The 23,845-nt window shown below is 48.1% G+C and overlaps 1 protein-coding gene across 2 annotated transcripts in view; it reads right to left on the bottom strand.

Moving 5' to 3' along the window:
• The window catches only part of Farp1 (FERM, ARH/RhoGEF and pleckstrin domain protein 1), a 259,534-nt gene extending 235,935 nt beyond the window's left edge, over positions 1 to 23,599 (bottom strand). For both annotated transcript variants that reach the window (XM_027393905.2, XM_027393906.2), the window contains exon 1: positions 23,468 to 23,599. The gene's annotated coding sequence lies outside the window, so the exon portion shown is untranslated. The remainder of the gene's footprint in view (positions 1 to 23,467) is intronic.
• Between the last annotated feature and the right edge of the window lie 246 nt (positions 23,600 to 23,845).

Genomic DNA, 23,845 nt, shown 5'->3' with positions numbered 1-23,845 from the left:
ATGAGCCACCTGGCCCCTGACTCGGTGGTCACAAGTCACAGCAGAGTCCACAGCAGCAGCACGGCCATCAACTGGCAGCCTTTTGTTGTGGAGGGTTGTGCATCGTTAGCCATCATTATTGAAAGTAAAGCCATGTCTGAGGGCCACTCTTTGAACCAATACAGATTTTAAATGGTAAGCCTATATATATATATATATATATATATATATATATATATGCATAAAAAATGGTGAGTTCTAGAAGAGCATATGACTTCCTTCTGAAACACCACTCTAACCCTCTAAACCTGGCTTAAATCCTAGGTGCCATAAAGGGAAGGCCAGTGAGCACAAAGCCAAGTGGCACACCATAACAGCGAAGTCTGGGGTACACAGTGTCTTTCTTCATATGCAAAGGAAGTCCTGAAATTAAGAAAAATGTAATCTAATAGAAAAATGGGCAAAGGACAGACAGATTTAAAAAAATATCCCAACAGCTGTGAACGGCTGAAATGTGTACAATACCACCTATGGGAGAAAGCTGGAATTGTGCAGCTTGAGTAGAAGCAGGAAGATGAGGAGCTCATGGTCACCCTCTGCTTCTGAGGCCAACCCGGGATATATGAGACCCCAAGGCTAACGTGGGATTAAGAAAGTACCATGAATTAAGAAAGTACAACAATGCCAGGCACATTTAAAGGCTCACACCTTTTATCCCAGCACTTAGGAGGCAGAGGCAGCCAGGTGGGTTCTCTGAGTTTGAGCCCAGCCTGGTGTACAGAGTGAGTTCCAGAATAGCCAGGGCTACGAAGAGAAACCCTGTCTCAAAAACGAGAGCAAAACAAAAGGGCATTTTCCAGGTGTCATGGCGCATACCTGTTATCTCAGTACTGGGGAAGCCAAGACAGAAGAATTGCCATGATGAGTTCAAGGCCAGCCTGGACCTGAGTCTCAGGACCATCTGGGATCCATGTGAAACTTTCACTCAAAGGAAAAGATAAGGGGAAGAAGAGAGGAGGGGACTGGCATTCAATTGGTCAGATCAGGAAAGGTGAAGCCACCTCACAGAACTGTGAGGCCCCAGGGTGTAAGAGGCAGCCCTTGTTAGTAAGGGCACCAATGCTATTAGTGGAACTGGTTCCAATCTGAACTCATTCCTCTTTGCAGAGGTGGGCTGTGGGTAAGTTACTTCCTCTTGTCTCCTTCATCAGTGCCAGCCACAAAGCTTGGGTGACCCCAGAAGGATGCTGAGGAACAATTGATTCTTTGTAAGGTCTTATGAGACCTAGCACAAGGGAGTCTGTAATACACACACACACACACACACACACACACACACTCATATACACACAGACACATGCTCATTCACACACACACTCATGTACACACAGACACACATGCTCATACACACACACACACACACACACACACACACACACACTCATATACACAGAGACACAAATGCTCATTCACACACACACTCATATACACACAGACACACATGCTCATACACACACACTCATATACAGACACACATGTTCATACACACACACACACACACACACACACACACACACACACACACCAACTCCAGAGAAGGAAGCAACATTTGGATCAAAGTAGACCCTTGGGACAGCACAGTGGTTCACACCTTTGATTATAATACTTTGAAGGCAGCAGCAGCGGAGGGTGGATCTCTGTGAGTTCAAGGCCAGCCTAAACTACACAGAAAGATCTTGTCTTCAAAAAACAAACCAGCAAACAAACAGCCGATCTCAAAAAGGGAGGGGGCTGCCATAGCTCATTACAGACAGCTTGCCTAGCATGGCTGAGGCCATTGGTTCAATGCCCAGCACAGCAAAGGGGTTGGGGAAAGAATAAATCAGTGTCATTAACAGAATGTCTAAACTGTATTTCCTCTTATCTCCAAGTGTGAGGGATTCTCTGGTGTTGATGCAAGAATTTTTGTTCTCCTCTCCCCAGCATCAGCATAGACTTATTTAACTCTATTCCAACCAGACACGGGCTGGAGAGAGGCTCAGATGGTGAAGTATTTGTCAGGCAGGCATGAGGTCCTGAGTTCAGATCCACAGCACTTTCGTAAAAACCAATGCTGCACACCAATAATCCTAGTGCTGGGGAGGTGGAGACAGGAGGACCCCTGGGGCTCACTGGCCAGTCAGTCTGGCTGAATCTTAGCTCCAGTTTCAGGGACAGACCATGTCTTAAAACAAACAAACAAACAAACAAATAAGTGGGGAATAATAGAAGACACTCAATAATTGACCTTTGACTGGTGGGGGATGTCCTTCTGTGTATGTGTGTATATATGTGTATATATATTTTTTTTTCTCTTATTGATTGATGAATAAAACACTGTTTGGCCAATAGAAGCAGGAAGATAGGCAGCACGAGGAGAATTCTGGGAAAGGCAGGCAAAAGGAGATCTCGGGAGACACAATGTAGAGACGGGGAGGACAGGACGTGCCAGGGGTTTTCTGCTAAGATAAGGCCACGCAGAAAAACATAGATTAATAGGATTGGGTTAATAATTAAGAGAGAGCTAGTCAGTAAGAAGTCCTAGCCATCGGCCAACAGTTTATAATTAATATAGCGTCTGTGTGTTTATTTGGGGCAAGGCAGCTTTGGGACCTGGAAGGAAAAAAACTCCAGCAACTTTTGGCCTCTACACTCATGTGCACATACATGCATTCACACACACACACACACACACACACACACACACACACACACACACACACCACACACACACACACACACACACACACACACACACACACACACACACACACACACACACACACACACACACACACACACACACACACACACACACACACACACACACACACACACCACACACACACACACACACACACACACACACACACACACACACACACACACAGCCCTGCAGGGACCTGACCTCCCAGCACAGATCTTGCTCGTATGGAATCTGGGCTCTTCAGTGACATCCCCAGGACGTGGTTTGCAGGAAGAACAGTGGTTCCCTTTCTCCACTCTGCACCTTCAGACTGAGAGCTGTCACCTCCACTTCACCCTCTGGAAGTCAGGGTTGGCTCGTGGCTCACAGTGCCCTGGATTGTAAAGTGCCTTTCTGATCACGTGGTCAGTACACAACAGTAGTCTGAAAGCGCCTGTATGATGTGGATGGCTGTCCACCACGTCCTGCCTGAAACATGAATGTCTATGAAAAGTATCTTTAGTAAGCTGGATACAGTTTAGCTTGGGAAGAAGAAAAAAAAAAACCTGCAACACAGCCCTTTTGTTCACTGACCTCCCCTCTGACTTCCTAATTCAGATATTTTCAGAGTGTCAATGATATTCGCTGCAGCTTTGTTCTTATCAGCTAACTATCCCAAAGAACACAGACACCTACCTATCAATGGGCATTCGCTGATCATCAATGGTGCCCATACGAAGAACAAGAAGAGTGTGGCTCTATGGTGGAGAGCCCTTGCTTAGCGTGCAACAGGTCCTAACTGTCCATGCCCAGCATAGGACCAGGATTCAGAGTGTGGCTCTGTGGTGGAGAGCCCTTGCTTAGTGTGCAATAGGTCCTAACTGTCCATGCCCAGCATAAGACAGAGAGGGAGAGAGGGAGAAACAGAGGGGGGGAGAGAAAGAGAGAGAGAAAGAGAGAGAGAGAGAGAGAGAGAGAGAGAACTAAAGAGATTTGAAAACTGTTTGCTCTGCAAGCCTGAAGACTTGAACTTAAACCCCAGAACCCTGCAACTATAACCCCAGCATCAGGGAGGTAAACCACCAGCACCCATGGGCATGCAACTGTAACCCCAGCCCTGGGGAGGGGAACCAGAGGATCTTTGGAGCTTTCTCAACAGCCAGTCTAGCCAAACCATGCATGATCCATTTTCTGGATGAATAGGGCTTTTTAAATTTAATTTATTTCTATTTTATGTATGAGTGCTCTGCATGTATACCTGCAGGCCAGAAGAGGGTGTCAGATCTCATTACAGATGGTTGTGAGCCACCATGTGGTTTCTGGGAATTGAACTCAGAACCTCTGGAAGAGCAGCCAATGCTCTTAACTGCTAAGCCATCTCTCCAGACCCCTTGAATGGATATTTCCAATGTTTTACAATCTGTGTGTGTGTGTCTGTCTGTCTGTGTATGGTGTGTGTGTGTCTGTGTGTGTCTGTGTGTGTGTCTGTGTGTGTGTGTGTGTGTGTGTGCTCGTGTCTGTATATGGTGTATGTGTATGTCTGTGTATGTGTCTGTGTGTGTGTGTCTGTATCTGTGTGTCTGTGTGTGTGCATGTCTGTGTACGGTGTGTGTGTGTGTATGTGTGTGTTGTGTGTGTGTGTGTCTGTGGGTGTGTCTGTGTATGTGTGTGTCTGTGTGTGTAGTGTGTGTGTCTGTGTATGGTGTGGGTGTGTCTGTGTCTGTGTATCTGTGTGTTCTGAGTGTGTGTCTGTGTGTGTTTGTGTCTGTGTGGTGTGTGTGTGTGTGTGTGTGTGTCTGAATGTGTGTCTGTGTGTCTGTGTGTGTATGTCTGTGTTTGGTGTGTGTATGTGTGTGGTGTGTGTGTGTGTCTGTGTGTGGTCTGTGTGTGGGTGTGTGTGTGTGTGTGTGTGTGGTCTGTGTGTGTGTCTGTGTGTGGTCTGTGTGGTGGGTGTGGTGGGTGTGTGTATGTGTGGTACAACTGTGACAGCCAGGGGTCAACTTGCAGGAACCAGTTCTCTCCTTCCACCATGTGGGCCCAGGGATTGTACTCGGGTCATCCGGCTTATGAATACTTTACCCTCTGAGCTATATTGCCCATCCGAGAAGGATAATTTTTAATGATGGGAGAACACACACTAAAGTTACACTGGACTTGTCTTAATGGATGAGAGTGACAAATGCTGCAAGGTTGGGAAAAATCAGTCCTTTCTCAAGTCAGCTTTCCATAGATAACTTTATTTTCATTAAATCTTTTCTTCACAGCACTATGAACAGTATTTTTCCCAAAAATGTTTTATTTCCTTGTGGCTGAGATGATAAGACCACATTACCCAAGCGTGAAGCCCAGAGCCCAAAGCCCCAGGCCCCTAACAAAAGCAGATAACAAAAGCAGACACATAGCATCTATGATCCCTGAGCTGCTACAGGAGATAGGAGGTAAGGACAAGATGGTTCTCCTGGAAGCTCGTGGGCTCGCCTGACACACACAGTGGAGAAACCAACAGAGACCCTGTCCCAGACTAGTGGAAATTGAGGACCAACACTCAGGCTGTTGCCTGAGCTTCCACACTCAGCAGTGTGTGTGTGTGTGTGTGTGTGTGTGTGTGTGTGTGTGTGTGTGTGTTTATAAAACGATAGCATATTTTTAATGAGAAGCTCAAAAGCAAGCCCCAACACTAATTTTCAAGTATACCAAGTTTTTGGAGATGCAGGACAGCAAGGAGGCAATAACCACATCTGCACTGGCGAGGATTCTGACAAGTCCTTGGCCCAGACGCCACCTCTGAAATGCTTCTCCTCGGACAAATGGTCAGATCACCGAGAAGGGACATGAAACTGGTAGAGGGAGCTTGTTTCTTGGAAGGACCAATAAAGCTGTCACAGAGGTCACAGCACAGGGAGAAGCCCAGATGTGTTACTCTGTTGTTTAATCAAATACAAACTGCAGGTCTTAAACTCCAGATTTACACAAGGGGAACTGCATCTTTGGCTTGTGCACATCTGCAGAAGGCACCCAGACTCTCTCCAATCTTTCCATCTAGAACAAAAATGCCCCTAACTGTTTCTCCCCAAATGAGTCCCAGAAACATTGCCCAATGGCTGTCAGACAGACACAGTCCAGGTGCTCAACTCCCCTCCACGTGGCTCAAATGAATGCTTCTATCTGGCCAGCCAGCCGGCTAACACACACACACACACACTGAGCTTTCAGTTTCAGTATTCTGGGGGTGTTATCCCTGTCCTGGGGACATATAGCTCCAGACAGCAGATGGCTCATAAAGGTAGCCCACAATCGGGCTATTTACTCGGAATTAAGCTGAAGGCCATAATCATGGATGTTTAGAGGTCATGCTAAGTTTTAATTTCTAAGTCACCAAAGCATGATATCATAGTGCCAAACAAGCATTTTCTTTTCCTCCATCTAAAGGGGTATTTGTTTTTAAGCTCTAGAAGCTCCCAACTTGGGAGATCACTGCTAAAGCACTCCTGCCTTTGCCAGACTCTGCCATTGAGAGAACCACTTCAACAGCATAAGGCACACACACACACACTGGAAGGGTTACAAACACGAACAACACAGATCTACTCCCATCAGTGTCTGTGAATCTACATCCCAGGCTTGCAGAGGCTGAGGTCAAACGGCTATTGAGGTCAGCTTTGGTCTGAGAGGCTTAAGGTCCTTTCTCCGGAAACTCTGACCAGACAGCCTCCCTTTTGCTCATTTCAGATTCGTGAACGTGTAGCCTGGGCTAGGCCCTCCGTCTTAGCTGGGCAGAAGTTTCTCTCTAGTGCACAAGAGGAAAGATTGGCTTGCTGACACCCCTGAGAAAGCGGTGCCCATGCCAAACGCTGCCCAGTCGGCAGGGCTCACAGGAGTGTTAACTGCAGAAGCCTGGCTCTTACTTAGGCAAGCTTTCACAGTAAGGATTGTGCTGGGAAAAGATTCCTGCTCAGGCTATTACTCTAGAGGAGTAAGACAGCAAGTGAACCCCAACCCCCACCCCACCACCAAAAGCCAAGGGGGTGGGAGGCATAAAAGAGATGGGAGGGGCCAAGCCCTCCAGGGCCCTAAGTGCTTCTAAACTCACCCTGGGAATCGCCACATGATAAATATCACAAAGCAAGTCACCCCTCCCCATCATGAGAACAGAGTCAAATCCTTCTGAGCAAAGGGCAACAGGAAATGACCTGAAGAGACCTTTGACCTTAATCGTGTTGATTTAAGGGTTACTGAGGCCAGATTATGGGGAGGGGGGGAGGAATCCACAAAACACATGTAGACTAGATTATAATTGAAAAAAGGAAACGCCGTAAAAACAGAAATTGATTAAGGAGAGCGCAGGATGTTTATAACAAGGAGGTGGAGGGCAGATGTGGGAACTAACTTCTGCTCCATTTGCTGTGAACCTAAAGCTACTCAGACCACCGTCTGTTTTTTAAAAGTTTAAGGAAAGTTAAATAAGGCAGGCAGGAAGGAGAAAGGGATCTATCTGGGTGAGAGGCTGGGCAGCTGAACAGATGCTATTTGTACGTCTGTCTTTCCTGATTACTTTTCTTTGTCTTTTTAGACACAGTCAGAGTGGTTTTATTATTTTTGCTTTCAAAAATAAATAACTGAGTCTGGTGTGGTGGCACAGGCCGATGATCCCCGCACTTAGACAACGGAGACGGGATGGCCATAGTTGAGGCCAGTCATGGCTATGTAGGAAGACCCTATCTCAAAGCAACAGACCCAGGTGTAGTGAGCGACACAGGCTTGTAATCTTAGCACTTGGGAACTGGAGGCAGGAGGATCAGGATTTGGAGCCCAGCTACGAATACTTCCTCAAAATGCAACTCAAATAAAGCAAGAGCCACACCATTAGGACAGTTTCTCCTTCCGGATGCCCTGCTGGTTGACTTGGAAGCTTCAATGAAGCCCCATTCTGACCTCCTACCACAGACTAGGAGCCTACTCCCAAGCTGGCTTGCTCTTACTTGACGATACCTTGTGTGACTTGGGAATTGCTACACTGATTGGGCCTGAGCCCCGGCTCAGGCTTAGGAATTGCTCTACCTCAGAAGACAACACATTCTACTTCTTTGAATGAAAGACCTCTCACCCTCCAATGTCCAAGAAACTGGCCCTGGACAAGCATGCCTGGACAAGCAAAGGGGCATTAGTTCCAACGGTACAGCAGGAATAAGTTTGCAATACTGTGTTCTATAAGTGAAAGTATGTCACACGCGATTTGGCTCACATGTGTGCAAGCCCAGCCCAGCCCTCTAAGGTGGGGATGAGGAACTCTCCAAGAGTCCCAAGTCTCTAGATATTTTTAATCTAAAAGTAGCAACCACAGTGATGACACCTTTAATCACATATCCAGGAGGCAGATGCCGGAGAGCTCTGTGAGCGTGAAGACAACTGGCTTGACATAGTGAGCTCCAGGCCAGACAAGGCTACACAGTGAGACCTTGTCTCAAAAACACAAAACAAATAATAAAAATACTGATCACAAAGACATCACAAACAAGTTATTTAGAACCCATGAGTTTATAATATACTTCAGTATATAGTATACTTCAGTGTGTAGTTTATATAAGTGTATAGTAAACGTCAGTGTATCGCATACATCAGTGTACAGTATACGTCAGTGTATAGCATATGTCAGTGTATAGCATATGTCAGTGTATAGCATACGTCAGTGTATAGTAACTTCAGTATATACTTCAGTATACAGTATACTAGTAGACTCTGCTTTAAAATACAGGTGAAAGCTGCTACTTAGAAACGAAAAATTTATTTTCACTGGACCACAGAACATTCACACGGTTGAACCAGCAGTTGCATCCGTAATCCCTCAGGTGGCTTGAAGCCAGTTTCCATGGTCGCACCCATTGGGTCTTGCCTCCTGGCGCCCACACTCTGTGAAGTCACCTCCCGCTGCATCCTGGCTGGCCCTGTGACCAAGCCTGTTGTGGAAATGGCAGCTTAGGACTTCTAAGACTAGCTCATAATGTCCCAACAGTTCCTATCAGGACGTCTCTGAGGACAATCGTTTCACCATAAGCTGTGATCCAAGCCGTGGTAAGCACCACCAGGCCCTTGAGGTTCCTTAGAAAAATATCTTACAGTACTAGCTGACATCTTTATTGCATATTGTTTGAGCCAGAACTACCCTCCAAAATCCACTCCCAGAGCCCTAACCCACAAAACTCACTGCCACTTTCAGCCACTAAGCTTGCTGGAGGGCCATAAACAGCAATGCCCCTTTGCCTGTGTGCTTTCCCCACAGTGACACTATCTATCTTACAGCTCCTTTGTAATTTGATTAGCACTGGAACCATATGCAGGAACTGACCAAGTCAGTGGATCCCACTACCCTTCATGACCTGCCCTGCAACCAACAGGCAGCTCCTCCCAGGGGGGCTACACAGACCAATAAACTAAGCCATCCTTAAAGTAAGCCCCTTTAAAACTTCTTTTCTCTGTATTTTTAGCTTTAAAAATAACTAACATAAGATATTACTATACACCAATGAAAATAGCAAAAAAAAAAAAAAAAAAAGGGCTGACAATACTAAATGCTGGCAAGGACTGGTACATGTTTACTCATGAGACATCAATGTTCTCAATCTCTATGTTCATGTGAGAATTCACATCCGGGGGTGGCAGCTCTTCGTTTACAGATAACATACTCAGAACTGCCCAACTGGAAACAGCCCCAATGTCCTTCAGCAGGTGGGTGTCCATGCAATAACCATTACTCAGAAAGCAAAGCAAAGCAACTTTAGACACCCCACGGACTTCGTCCCTCAGACAGTATGCCAGTTCAAAGAGGCCAGACTCCACAGGCTATGCTGTGCCTTCATGTGTGACATCCTGGACATGATCAAGCTATAGTTAATGAAAGGATAACTAGCAGGGGCTGGAGAACCAAAAGACATTTCAGAAGAGATGGAAATGTGATGGGGAATGTGCTGTGTATGTTTATCTTATTGATTGTTAAATAAAATACTGTTTGGCCAATGAGACAGTAAGTTAGACGGGATTAGGAGTCAAAGAGAATTCTGGGAAATGTAGTAGAGAAGTGTGACCCAGGCAGGAAGTGACATAGCAAGGAGACTCATATTTAAGAGGGAGAAACAGGAAGGGTCCTCTTTTCCCCTCCGCTCCTGCTCCAGTGGGAGGATGTGATCCACCAGCTAGGAGGGACGCCAATAAGGTGTCCGATAAATTAAGTCTTATATATAGATTTATGATAATTGAGACTGAGCTAACAGATGAGAATCCTAGTCATTGGCCAAGCAGCTTTGAACCTAATACAAGTTTCTGTGTATTCATTTGGGCCTAATTCGGGTGGGCGGCTGGCGTAAAGCTCACACGTGGTAGTGGGGCTCAGGCGGCTTTTGTCAGAAAGATTTATGGTAACAGGAATGGCCCATATCCCGACTGTGCAGTTTCTGAGAGTTCTACATAAGTTAAAACACAGTGCTGTATACTTAATGGGAAAAAGTCACCTTGATAATATTAATATAGATTGTCCACATTAATTTTAAATATATACTTTATATATGTATACATAGTATCTACGTCTTTTAAAAATTTCTCTACAAGAGCAGTATATACTCTTAGTCACTGGGCCATCTCTGTAGTCTTTATATATACTTTTTTGAGGGTTTTTATTAAGTGGGGGGAAGGGTTAGTTGGGAGTTTTTGGATACAGTGTCATCCTAGCTGCCCTGGAACTTTCTATAGAAACCAAACTGGCCTCCAACTTATAGAGATCTGACTGTCTCTGCTTCCTATGTACTAAGATTAAAGACCTGCACCACCACACCCAACTGTAGTGTCTTTCTTAGAAGCGATTTCAGTTTATTTCTGTCTTAAAGAGAAATATGTCCACTTCTCAAATTGCCTTCAGGGCTTAAGCCCTCTTGACTTCCAAGTCTTTTCTTTTTAAAAAGTGCTGGTTCTAGGGGCCTTCAGAAGCAGGCTGTTTAAATCCATCACGTGTACCGCAGGACCTCAGCATCTTGCTAATAATCACCACTTGTCATCCTCCTCTAGAGACAGGGTTCTTGGTGTGCCCCCCAGGGAACACTCTTCTAAAGGCCAAAGGTTATTAAGGATGCAGGAGACTCAGGTTCAGACTAGCCGCTCACACATACACCACACACACACACTTGCACAGGTGCTCAATAAGAACCTCTGTCAGAGAGAATGGATTCCATCCTCAGGTCACAGGAGGTTTTCTTTATCCGTCCCTGGAGCACCTAAGAGGATCTGTCTGAGGAACTCTGGGGAAGAAACAAATGGCCTACCCTTAACGGCCTTTGCTTGGGCTTTACTCTGGAATGCTATGAGCACTAAACACCTTTGCCCACGTACCCCACAGTTAGGACTGCCTTTCAATGTCAGGAACGCCTCAACCCAAGGGAAATTTATATATAGTACATATTATTATTATATATTATGCTATAAGGACTCTGTTTTATTCACTAAGGCAAATAAAATGACCTCCTGCAAAGTGCCCCATTCTCTAAGACAGTATCCCACACACTGCTTGCAATTTGTGACGCGCCCAGGAATCTAAGGTGCTGGGATCGCCAGGTTACTCGTGGACACACCATAAGACTTTTAGTAACCAACCATAGCATGGGAAAACCACGGCTGAGTTTGAGACATCACAACTTCTGACATGCGGGAACCAACTGGCAGGAAAAGCAACAAGCCAGACATAAGGGACACCTGTGCACAATGACAGCGGTGCTCCTGAACCATGAACTCTGTACATGCAGGCCTCCAAATGAGTGGCATCCCCAGCCGTCCTCCCAAGGTGTGCCAAGGAAAGACAAGACATCACCTCTGCCAGGGCCTGATGGATGGCCAAGGCTTGGGTGTGCTAAACGGAGTAACTTTCCTGTCAACAACCTAGAATTATCACACAAGGGTTCCACTCACTGGAGATGGATTAGGGCTGAGAGAACTAACAACTTCAGTCACTGGCATTTGTGACAAATGGGGACAGCCGGGCAGGGGACGAGCCTTACTTGCCATGTGGCACTATGCACAGCTCCCCTTCCCAGGACTCCCTGAGGCTGCAGGCAGCTACACTGACCACGCCCCCCCTTCTAGATGCACAGGGACGCTGGGCAGTTACTCTGAGCGGACATCAACTCTTCCCTTGTCCTCTACAGGTCAGAAGTGCAGCATTTGAGCAAGCAGGTGTGCTGGCACAAGCCTGTCCGCGATCCCAGGGCACAGCCGGCAGACAGGAGGGTTGGGATTTAACAAGGCCAGCCTCAGCTACATAGCAAGTTGAAAGCCAGCAAGGGCTACATGAGATCAAAAATAATAATAGTAATAATAACAATAACCTTTTAAAAGTCAAATACTGATGTGTCACGAACTCCCCAGCTTCAGCAAACCCCTAGCAGTGAGACATCTTCTGCTGTTTGTTTTTCCTTATTTGTGCCTTCGCATTCTGTCCACCTTGTAGAACAGCCGATGTCGGGGTTCTCCCCACCCCATGCCTGGAGGGGACAGGGAAGGGTGAGGTTCAGATGGGGTTCAGATGCAGTTATGGGATCCAATGCCAGCAGGACTGGACTTTTCTTCTCAGGGCACTAAAAACACAAGAAGGGAGCTGGATGATGGCTGGGTAGTCAAGAGCATTTGCTGCTCCTGCAGCTCCCAGCACCCACCTCAGGCTCACAACAACCTGAAACTCCAGCTCCAGGGGGATGCCCTGCTGCGTCATCTGTGGGCACGGGCATGCATGGACACACACACACACACACACACAGAGAGAGACAGACAGAGACAGAGACAGAGACAGAGACAGAGAGACAGAGACAGAGACAGAGAGACAGAGAGAGACAGAGAGACAGAGAGACAGAGAGAGAGACACAGAGAGAGAGAGAGACAGAGAGAGAGAGAGACAGAGAGAGACCTTAAAGGAAGCTGATGTCCAGGGAAAACTGAGACCAGACCCAGGGCGCCACAGCACACAGCTGGAAGCTGTGCAGCAGATCTCAGGTTCCAGGGTGCCTCTGCTCTTTCTCAGTCTGCTGCTGTAAGCTAAGAACTGAACACTCTCCCACCCTGCTGCACCGGGCTCAAGCAGGGCTTCTGTCCTTTAGGTGAAAGTAAAGGACAGAGGGGGATACTCGTTCCCCTGTTCAGAGCCCTGCAGGCTAACAAACAGTGATAAAGGAACAGGCTGAATGGACTATGCTGGCTGGCCAGGGAGCCACAGGCACCTGCCTGCCTCCACCTCCCCAGTGCTGGAATTGCAAGCACATGTCACATGCCCATCTTTACATATGGCAAACTCTTTACCAAAGGAGCGATCCCCCAGCCTTGGGAGTTTTGGGTGGAGGGGTGTGGATGTATGTGTATGATGCGGAGGCTTCACTCGCACTGGCTGGGGAAGCGCTCTACCACTGAGCTATGTCCCCAGCCTCCTCAGCAGCCTTTGAAAGATTCTATCAGTTAAATGAAAAGATGAGAATAGTGTCCGATCCGCATTCTGCAACGGTCTGCGCACATGGTTTTTACCTGCAGCCACTGCTGCTAAAATTCCTTCTCGGAAGACACAAACAATACCTACCCCTCCTCCTAAGGTCACAATGACAAACCAAGGCACAATTCCACCAAAGCTCACTCTGGGGAACCAGCGAGTTTCCTGGGCGTATTTACAGAGCATATGTGAGGGTTACCTCCAGGGCTGTGGGCACTCCTGCCCCAAAAGGTCACACCAGAGTTCTGACCCAGCAGGGATAAGGGATTCCCCATAACCATATAGATGGAGCCCCTCCCCCAGGACCCTAAGCCATCAGGGCAACACTGCACACACTCAAGGGAGGGTCCCCCCGACCTCCACACCGTCTGTGAGCGAGCATCAACAGTCAGTGAGCCCAAATGGGATGATTTTCTTTTTTTTTTTTTTTCCTTTCCAAGTGAGCACAGGCTGGCACTTGCCTCGAAGACAGAAGGCGCCTGGCACAGAGCAGAAGTTCTCAACCTAAGGGTCTCCATCCTTTCAGGGATCCAATGACTCTCTGCTAGGGGTCGCCTAAGACTATTGGAAAAAACAGATTGTTTACACTATGGTTCATAGCCAAAGCAAAACTACAGTTACGAAGTAGCAACGAAATGATTTCATGGTTGACCACGACATGAGGAACTGTTAGGAAGGTTGGGAGCCCTGAGCCTGCAAGCCCTGGAGGGTCACCTCCCCCAGCAGCCATCCCTGCAGAAATACCAGGGCGCTTACTAGGGCACTTCACTAATTCAATTAAGAGCTCTGCCTCATTAGCGTCCTCTTCTGCGAGCTCCTCTCCTTGTTATGGGATCCACGGCCCAGCAGGAAGCAACCTGCAGGAGGAGGGGCTTGTTCTAACAGGAAGCTACCTGCAGGAGGAGGGGCTTGTTCTAACAGGAAGCTACCTGCAGGAGGAGGGGCTTGTTCTAACAGGAAGCTACCTGCAGGAGGAGGGGCTTGTTCTAACAGGAAGCTACCTGCAGGAGGAGGGGCTTGTTCTAACAGGAAGCAACCTGCAGGAGGAGGGGCTTATTCTAACAGGAAGCTACCTGCAGGAGGAGGGGCTTGTTCTAACAGGAAGCAACCTGGAAGAGGAGGAGTGGCTTGTTCTAACAGGAAGCTACCTGGAAGAGGAGGAGGGGCTTGTTCTAACAGGAAGCTACCTGGAAGAGGAGGAGGGGCTTGTTCTAACAGGAAGCTACCTGCAGGAGGGGCTTGTTCTAACAGGAAGCTACCTGCAGGAGGAGGGGCTTGTTCTAACAGGAAGCTACCTGCAGGAGGAGGGGCTTGTTCTAACAGGAAGCTACCTGCAGGAGGAGGGGCTTGTTCTAACAGGAAGCAACCTGGAAGAGGAGGAGGGGCTTGTTCTAACAGGAAGCTACCTGCAGGAGGAGGGGCTTGTTCTAACAGGAAGCTACCTGGAAGAGGAGGAGGGGCTTGTTCTAACAGGAAGCTACCTGGAAGAGGAGGAGGGGCTTGTTCTAACAGGAAGCTACCTGGAAGAGGAGGAGGGGCTTGTTCTAACAGGAAGCTACCTGCAGGAGGAGGGGCTTGTTCTAACAGGAAGCAACCTGCAGGAGGAGGGGCTTGTTGTAACAGGAAGCAACCTGGAAGAGGAGGAGGGGCTTGTTCTAACAGGAAGCAACCTGGAAGAGGAGGAGGGGCTTGTTCTAACAGGAAGCAACCTGGAAGAGGAGGAGGGGCTTGTTCTAACAGGAAGCTACCTGCAGGAGGAGGGGCTTGTTCTAACAGGAAGCTACCTGCAGGAGGAGGGGCTTAGCTCAGGCCACAGTTTGAAGGGCACAGTCCATCCTGGCCACAGGTGGCTCCATGGTGGCAGGAGATGTAGACGGGGCTCTTTACCTCCTTACATCTTGGCAGAAACAGAAAGCAGGCAGCAGGAAGGAAATAATGCCCCCTTAAAATCCTCAAGGGCCTACTTCCTCCTGCAAGGCTCCCCCTCCTAAAGATCTGGCCACCTTCAAACATCGCCTCCAGCTTCAGGCCAAGCGCTCCAACACCCGACCACTTACAGCCAAGAGTTCCTTCCACTTGGCCCCGCTAGAATCCAATGCTGGAGAACTGAGGCTCTGCATAGAAAAGAAGACCCATTAGCCCCAGGAAGAAGGATGAGTGTCCTCACCAGCTCAACACCACCAAGGCTCAGGCCAAGGCCACCCCAGGTGGAGGCAACCGCAGGCACATCCTTCCTTGAAGAACTCAGGCGTGGTCCAAGTGCTATCTCAACTGCTGAGGGCCACTTCCAGGAGGATGTGCAGAAAAGCCACCCCCAACAAAGATCAAATTCAAGGATAGTTTGCAAACAGTTGGCTTCTCAGAGCAACTTGGCATGCCACTGTCTTCAGTTTTCTTGACCTGTTGCTACGATAAAATATTCCAACCAAACCTTAAGTCACAGGGGGCTAATTTCAGCTCACAGTTCATTGCAGCATCCACAACGGGGAAAGCCAAAGCAGCAGCTTACAACAACTGGGCATGTCACACACACAGGAAACCGAGAGAATGGAATGCCAGCTGGGCTCCCTCTCTCCATTCGGCCCAGAGGATGGCACCGCCCACAGTGGGCCCGTCTCCCAACACCAGTTAACATAATAAACATAATCTCCCAGAGACCGACTCCCACAGGGGTGATTGGAAATCTCACCAGACTGACAAGTGGGAGTAACTATCACACCCACAAAATCACTTTCCACAGGAAAATAATTAGAGAACAGTTTTCCCAAGGAGTGTTATATGGCACATGAAAGGCAACCCCTTCCAGTGGTGTTTCGAACGGGAATCCTCCTGATACAGGCCAACTCCAGGAGAAAAAGAAAATAAATGAATGCAGTTAGTGCAGATTGATACTACTTAATAAACCAGGCGTGGAAGTGTGTGTGGAGCCCATAGGCCTCTGCAATGCACTCACAGGCTCTGGCTCCAACTTCTCGCTCTGTTCTCCTTTTGCCCAAACCACAGTATAGCTGCTGTGGCCACAGGCATTCAATCTAGTCTTTGAGGCTCCTTTGAACATTCCCTAGGACCCCATCAGCAAACTTCCCAGATGCTGGGGGCTTCTGGGAAGGAATTTTCTCAGCAACAGAGCTTAGAGGAGCCTGAGCCACCGTTGCTCTCACACCAAAGTGACAGTATGAAGTAAGGAGTTGCAGACACCATCAGCTACAACAGCTAATTAGGCTGCAGCATCTAATTATCCAGAGGTAACAAGCCCAAGGGCAGAAAACAACATGCTAGGAATGACAGGGTAGAATGGAAAGTCCTCCTCAATGACACCGGACACTCTGGGAGCCCTCCTACCATCACTGGAGGTTAAAGATCTCATCAGTTAGGCATTCCGCCCCTGGCACACGGGGATTCTTATAACATGTTCCCATGAAGTTTGAGAAAACAGGACCTGCCCAACAGGACAAAAAAGGAAGCCAGTTACAGGTGGTAACTGCCTGCTCGTTTTACAAATTCTCAATCCAGTTCATCGATGTCTGTCATTTATATTAAGTGGACAGGACAGTCAAAATTTAGGACATTCTTCCTGGCCTCGGATGACTCACCTGCTCCAAAGACAAGACTGCTGCAAAAATGGAAACCAATGAGTGCCTGTAGATGCCCCAGGCACCTCACTGCTACAGTTTTGGAATTTTAAGGAGCCAAAAAGATGTTCAGTGGTTAAGGGCGTGCATTGATCTTCCAGAGAGCCCATGTCCAGTTCCCAGCACCCAAACTGGGATGTTCACAGCTGCCTATAACTCTAGTTCTGGAAATGTCTAACGCCTCTGGCCTCTGTGGGCATCTGCACTCATAGGCACATACACACACACACAAATAATTTTTTCTTGTTGTTTGTTTTGCGACAGAGTCTCTATTCAGCCCTGGCTGTCCTGAACTCATCACTATATAGAGTAGGCTGGCCTTGACTCACGGAGATCCACCTGCCTCTGCCTCCTGAGTGTTTGGATTAAAGGAGTGCAGCATTATGCCTTGCTACAAATGAGTTTTTAAAAACAGAATGTTAAAACTTGCTTCTGCCCAGGGTCCCAGTCTGTTGTTGTTGTTGTTCTTAACTGAGTTCAAAACTACTTCCTTTTCATAATCCTTCAATCTGTGAAACAATACAACCAAATTTGAATTTTATTTTAAAAATCTATTTACAGCCAGGTGGTGGTGGCACACGCCTTTAGTCCCAGCACTCTGTGAGTTCAAGACTAGCCTGGTCTACAAGAGCTAGTTCCAGGACAGCCTCCAAAGCCACAGAGAAACCCTGTCTGGAAGAACAAATAAATAAATAAATAAATAAATAAATAAATAAATAAATAAATAATAAAAATCTATTTACTTGCTTGTAATATTAACCACCCATTTATCTCTATTTTCAAAATAAACACTTTTTTTTTTTTTTTTTTTTTTACTTCTCCAGTCTTTCCAAGTGAGTTTATTTGGGGAAGAACAAAATTGTCCCATGAAATATAACTACCAGAGCACAGCCACAGTAGTTTATCCCTTCCTGGCATACAAGAACTGTTTGTTTTTCCCCCAAAGCTAAATACATTTCCTGACCATTAGTACATTCAATAATCAGATTTGTTGGAACCCAGCCCCCATGAGGTCTCTAAGAGTTCTTTTCCAGCATAACCACAGGTACCTCCTGTTTGCCTGACCTCACCCCACTGGGATCAATAACCTGTTGTGAACCCTTTGACCTGGGGTTTTTGTAAGTTTGTATATAAGGCTGCTCCACAATAAAAGTGAGAGATATTCTCTCAGAAAAGGACCAGGAGTCTTGTGGTTCATCCAAATCTCCAGGCTTTCACCCAATACTCGGACTTAGTGGCCAAGAGCAGCCACACAGATTGAATAAAGTTTTTTGCTAAGAACATCTGCTCTTCAAAAAATACCAAAAATAATACAATAATGTGTGTGTGTGTGTGTGTGTGTGTGTGTGTGTGTGTGTGTGTATGTATGTATGTATGTATGAATGAGGGGGGAATGGTGAGATGGCCCAGCAAAGTAAGGGCTCTTGCTGACAAGCTTGCCAGTAATTGACTCTAGCAAGCTGTCCTCAGACTGCCATACCACACTGTACCATGCATGCACACAGGCACACAGGCACACAGGCACACAGGCACACATGCACACACACACACACTAGAGTCACAGCTGTAAGTAAGGTGGCATTGGGTACCTGCAGTTTACTGATGACAGGTATACTCAATACAGCTATAGAACACACACACACACACACACACACACACACACACACACACAGTAGTAGGTATTTACAAAAAGTAACTAGGAAACACATGAAATGATTCCAAGGGTCGCCATGAAAATATAAACTGGAACCATGTCACACTACTACTACACATCCCCCTAACGGGCTAAAATAAAAAGATTTCAAGTGCAGGCAAAGAGCAGTCATGGAAGTTTCTGGAACCTGGCAGGTGGGACCATGAAACAGGACAAAGTCCTGAGAAAACACATGGCAGTTATGAAGCCCAGCACAAATGATGAAAACACACTTCCACACACAGACCTGTCTACAGATGTTCTTAGGAACTTCCTTCACGAGCACCATACTCAAGATAACCAGGTGGCCACATCTTGGTATCACAACCCAGGTTCTGTGAGAATCACTGAGGAGCAGAAAGGAAACCCCTGTTAAGAGGACAACTAAGAAAGTAGAGCAGGAGAAAAAAGCAAGAATAAATACAAAGCAGAAAAGACATGACACCTGTGCCCATTGTAGTGAAACTGCAGAATGCCACAAAGAAAGCTGGGCCACCATTCACAAATAACAATCAGCTGGTTGGGTAACATGAGAACCACCACTGAGAATCCCAAATCCTGACAGTCCATCCTTCTGAAACAAAGACATTTCAGGAGCACAAAGAGGGAGGTTACCATGGACAGATGCACTAAGAGTTCTAAGAGGCAGTGCACCCAGGAAGAAAAAAAATCCAGAACAGAGCACAGCTGCCCTAGCCACCAAGAACAGCAGGAACCGGCCACGCACTCCAGTAGGGGAAAGCGACCAAATGGAAGGGTGGGCCGAAAGACACACCAAAATATTAACACAGTATTTTGGTATGAGGTGGTAGGGTTACAGGTAAATTTTATTTTCTCCATATTTTCATTGCATCATTTTTATGTACACGTAAAAAAATGCATGTGTATTTTTCATGTCAGCCCGTTTTAAGGATCAAACTGTTCAGTTACAAAGAAATGAATATAAAGTCAAATACCCAATTCTCATATCCCCAAAACAACCTACTGCTGCTACTAAGCTTCCCATCTAAAAAACAGGAACTAATTTAAAAAGAGCATTAAAAGCTAGGTATGTTTGTTCACTCAACAAATATTTATCAAGGGTTTGCTATGTTCCGGGCACTACCCTAGACCTGGAAATAACAGGGTGAGAAGGAAAAACTGAAAGTAGCATACTACTGACTTCTAAGTCTTCCTTTGAAGCTGATAATAAACCACCTTTATGAAAAGTATTTCTCCAAAAGTCTTCAGGCAAAACAAAGTGACTCTTGCCATACTGCGTTTATTAACACACAACAGAGTTCACTGAAGGGAACCTAGTTGGCCCTGGGGCATTTTTGTTCTAATATATGAACAAGTGACAGTTTAACACATGAAACTAATTCTGTGTAAGTGATGAATCCCACACTAGTTCCAAATATTTCAGTCTATAATTTCCACACCACAGCAAAACAGGAACCCCACTGAAAGCTCATGAACACCAGCCCAATGTTAGTCAAGTGTACTGTTGGTTGGTCCTTTTTTATTTCACAAGTGGCAAGCTCTGAGTACCACGTTTAAACATTCAAAGCATCCCTTCCAAAATATTTCCTACTGACTCAAACAGGGAAAGGCTATCCCCCACTAAAAGCTAATTTCTCCCCACTGAAATGAGAGTTTTGCTGGGGGCTTTTTGATTTAAAAACAAAAGCGACAATTGGCAGAAGTTGATGGAGAAGCCAGCATTTCCAGTAATCTCAATGGAAACCATTTGGCTTACCTTGGCCACATGAAAGTACTTAACAAGGGTTATATATAACAAACCTGTGGCATAAAGGACCAGAGGACTATGATCCAGTAAGGCCTCAGAATAAACATCCGCCATTAAAAGGCAAAAAAAAAAAAAAAAAAGGCAGTGCAACCACATATGTTCAAGCCTATCGGGGAGATCTCTCATGCGCGCGTGTGTGTGTGTGTGTGTGTGTGTGTGTGTAATCCAGCCTGGCCTCAAATTCATTATGCAACTATAACCAAGGAGGCCTTGAACACCTGATGCTCCACCTGCAGAGTGCCATTGTTACAGTCATGGGCCAGCACACCTGGTTTATCCGTGGCTAGGGACAGAAGGCAGGATGAACACTCCACCAAGTAAGCTTACAGCTCCTGTCCATCAAAAGCACCAAAGCACAGGAGAAAGAGGCCAGGAAGATCTACAATCTCCTAGGGCCCTCCTCCTCTACCAGGCAGGAGGCCACCAACACCGGAAATATACCTGCCACCTGTCAACCCAGGACTGTATCACAGGGCTGGGGGAGCCTCTTTTTTAATGTTAGCCTTCTTCGTTCAGAAAGAAAGTACAGTTCTCAAAAACGCTAATTCATTCTCTGCAGCCAGGAAAGCCACTCACAAAAGACTGGTATGGGATGCCCAGTGCAACAGCAAAATACGAGGTTCCCTACGAAGTCAGTCTCCTTGGTCCTCTGAGATGTCCCCAGGCTGGTTTTCCAAAGTAAAAACCAGAGTGCAAAAATTGGGTTTTGGGGGCTGGAGAGATGGCTCAGAGGTTAAGAGCACCGACTGCTCTTCCAGAGTTCAATTCCCAGCAACCACATGGTGGCTCAGAACCATCTGTTATGAGATCTGGTGCCCTCTTCTGGTGTGCAGATATACATGGAAGCAGAATGTTGTATACATAATAAAAAAATGTGTTTTGTCTTTCCTATCTAGAGTTTATCTACTCATTCTTCCAAGTGAAATAAACTATTAGGCATTCCTTTTCCTCTTTTTTTTCTTTTTTCTTCTTTCTGTTACTGAGATTGGAGGTAAGGATGACCTTGAACTTGCTATATAGCCAAGGCTGGCCTGGAACTAATGAGCCTCCTGCTTTCTGCCTCCAGGATGCTGGGATTATGTATGTGGTCTCCACACCTCAACCTTTCCCATACTGCTTTTTTAATCTTCATCTTTAAATATTTTTCCCTTGGGCAATGCCTTTAATGACAAACAAGACAAAAGCATTACCCAAAACAATGATCCTAGTATCGATGCCCAGAAAGAGAGTATCGATGTGGAAAAGTACAGTTTACATAGGTGTCATACGTGCCCACCTGTCTATAATCCTGGACTCGAGGCGGCTGAGACAGGAGGGTGTCCTGTCAGGGGTACCGCCAGATCCTACCTCAACAGAAAGTGGGGTGAGGAGGGTGGCGTTTGCCTTGTATACCTAACTTGGGAGGACCCCCGACATGCAGAACCCCTACTTCTACCAACACACCCCGAATCAGGCGCACACCACGGTGCTACAGTCGCCCCGCGAGGTAGTTACCTCATCGATGACCAAGTATGTCTAGCTTCCTGTGGGCTTGGCAGACATCTGCTCCCTATCTGCACCACCAACTCCCCCGGCAGACCAGTCACTGCCCAATAATGCTTCTATTTATTTTACCCAGAAGCAGAGCTATTAGCCAGACATACTAAAAACACAAACGTTTCGTTGTGCTTGGAGCAGGTCCAGTATTAGTGTCTTGCTGCAGACCGATGCTGCAGGAATACAAAGTGAGCTGCGTGGATGCCATACCCACGGAAGCCAAGCATCGGCAGGGACCCACCCACGAGAGAAGCTGAGGCCGAGGCCCCAGCAACAGCCGTGGCACTGAGGGAAGGCGGCGGCGGCTGCCTGGGGGATTTGAGAAGAGCCCCACCTTATCCTTAGAAAAAAAACCAATTTTAAAGCCAACTCCCCACCAAAGCTTCCAGAACCCAAAATGCCCACCCCCTTCTCCATTCCTTGTTCAGATAGAAAAAGAGAAAGCAAGACAACGCTGGGGAACGTTCTGAAGTGGGCTTGGCAAGTCCCCACGTGCAAGCACATTAAACATGGCCCAACGCTGGGTCGAGGTTAGCCTCGGGTAAACGCTGCCTACTGGAAGGAGGGGATGGGGGTCTCGGGAGAACTAAGGCCAGGCACCAGGGCTAAGGGAGTCAAACGCGGGAAACGAGCGAGGAGGAAGGCTGGAACAAAAATAAATGAAACAGCCCGAGGCCACCGAACTCCGGAGAGGGGGAGGGGTGCGAGAGGTTGAGCACTGTAAACTGTTCCAGATGAGAGGCAGGCTTTCGCTCCCACAGCCCCGGCAGGCAGCTCGTCTCAAACCTCGTCTCTTTGTGAACCTCCCTCTTTTTTAAGAGACTCAACAACCCACCCCACCCCCAGCAGCTGGTCTCCGGTGCCATCGATGAAACTCATACCCCTCCACGACTGCGAAGTATAAGGCGCTCGCTCAGAGGGGTCCGGGTGGATCTCACGGCTAAAGTTTCCCGAACTCAAATCGTAAAAATCACCATCAGAAGTTCTGATAATGCCCCACGCGCAAAAATAAGAAAAAAATAGACATGCCCTGTGCCTTCAAAAAAGAAAAAAAAAAAGCAACTTTCCCCTCTACGCGGCATGCAGCAAAGAGAAACAAGATCTAACTTAAGAGGGTGTGTTCCTCTTTGTCACCCACCGGGAGGCTCTCTGCGCGCGTGGGCGAGCTGCGGTGACCCGGCGGCACGGTGGTACCCGCGCACCGGGCCACCTCAGAGGCCCGGGGACCGACCTCCGGGGCCGAGATTGCAGCCCCAGGTCCGGAAGAGGCGTCGGGGGCGCTGTCACCGGCTGGGTGGGATAGGAGGAAGCGGGGGAAGGGCGCCCGCGGAGTGGAGGCCAAAGGGGGGGACCTACAAGCTCAGAGCCCGGCAGCCCAGGTCCGCGGAGGTGAGCGCCGCGGGCGCCCAGGGAACCCGGGCTCCCGTTATTGTCGCGGGGCCTGCGGCCGCCGGCTACAAGCGACACCGTCTCCGCGGACCCCGCAGCCAGCTCGGCCCGCGCCCCGGGCGGCGGCCGCAGGGACTCGCACAAGTTGCCGCCGCGGCCGGGTCCACCCTGGCGGCCGCCCTCCAGCCGCGGTCATTGTTCGCCGCGCGCCTCCTACCTCGGCGGTTCCAGCGGCTCCGGGTCCCGGCTGCGCGCTGCGGGCTGCAGGGCTGGCGAGGGCGCGGCGGTGGCGGCGGCGAGCGAGGGGTCCCCGCGGGCGGCGGGCGAGCGCGCGAGCTAGGCAGGCGGCGGCCGGCCGAGGTCCGAGCCATCAAAGGTGGCGCGGGGCGGAGGGGAGGGCGGAGCAGGCGGGGTGGGTGGGTGGGTGGGGGGAGCGCGCTCCGGGTCGCCGCGGCGCCTCGACGCCCGGCCCGAGCGCCACTGGAGCGGAGAGGAGCGGCGCAGAGCGGGCGGCGGCAGCGTCCCCGCCCCGCGCCCTCGCCCTCGCCCCGCTCTCCGCAGCTGCTGCGCCCGCGCGGGGACCAGCCGCCTCCGA

Source organism: Cricetulus griseus (genome assembly GCF_003668045.3).
Source record: "Cricetulus griseus strain 17A/GY chromosome 1 unlocalized genomic scaffold, alternate assembly CriGri-PICRH-1.0 chr1_1, whole genome shotgun sequence".
Lineage (NCBI taxonomy): Eukaryota > Metazoa > Chordata > Mammalia > Rodentia > Cricetidae > Cricetulus > Cricetulus griseus.
This window is presented reverse-complemented; position numbering and strand designations above follow the sequence as displayed.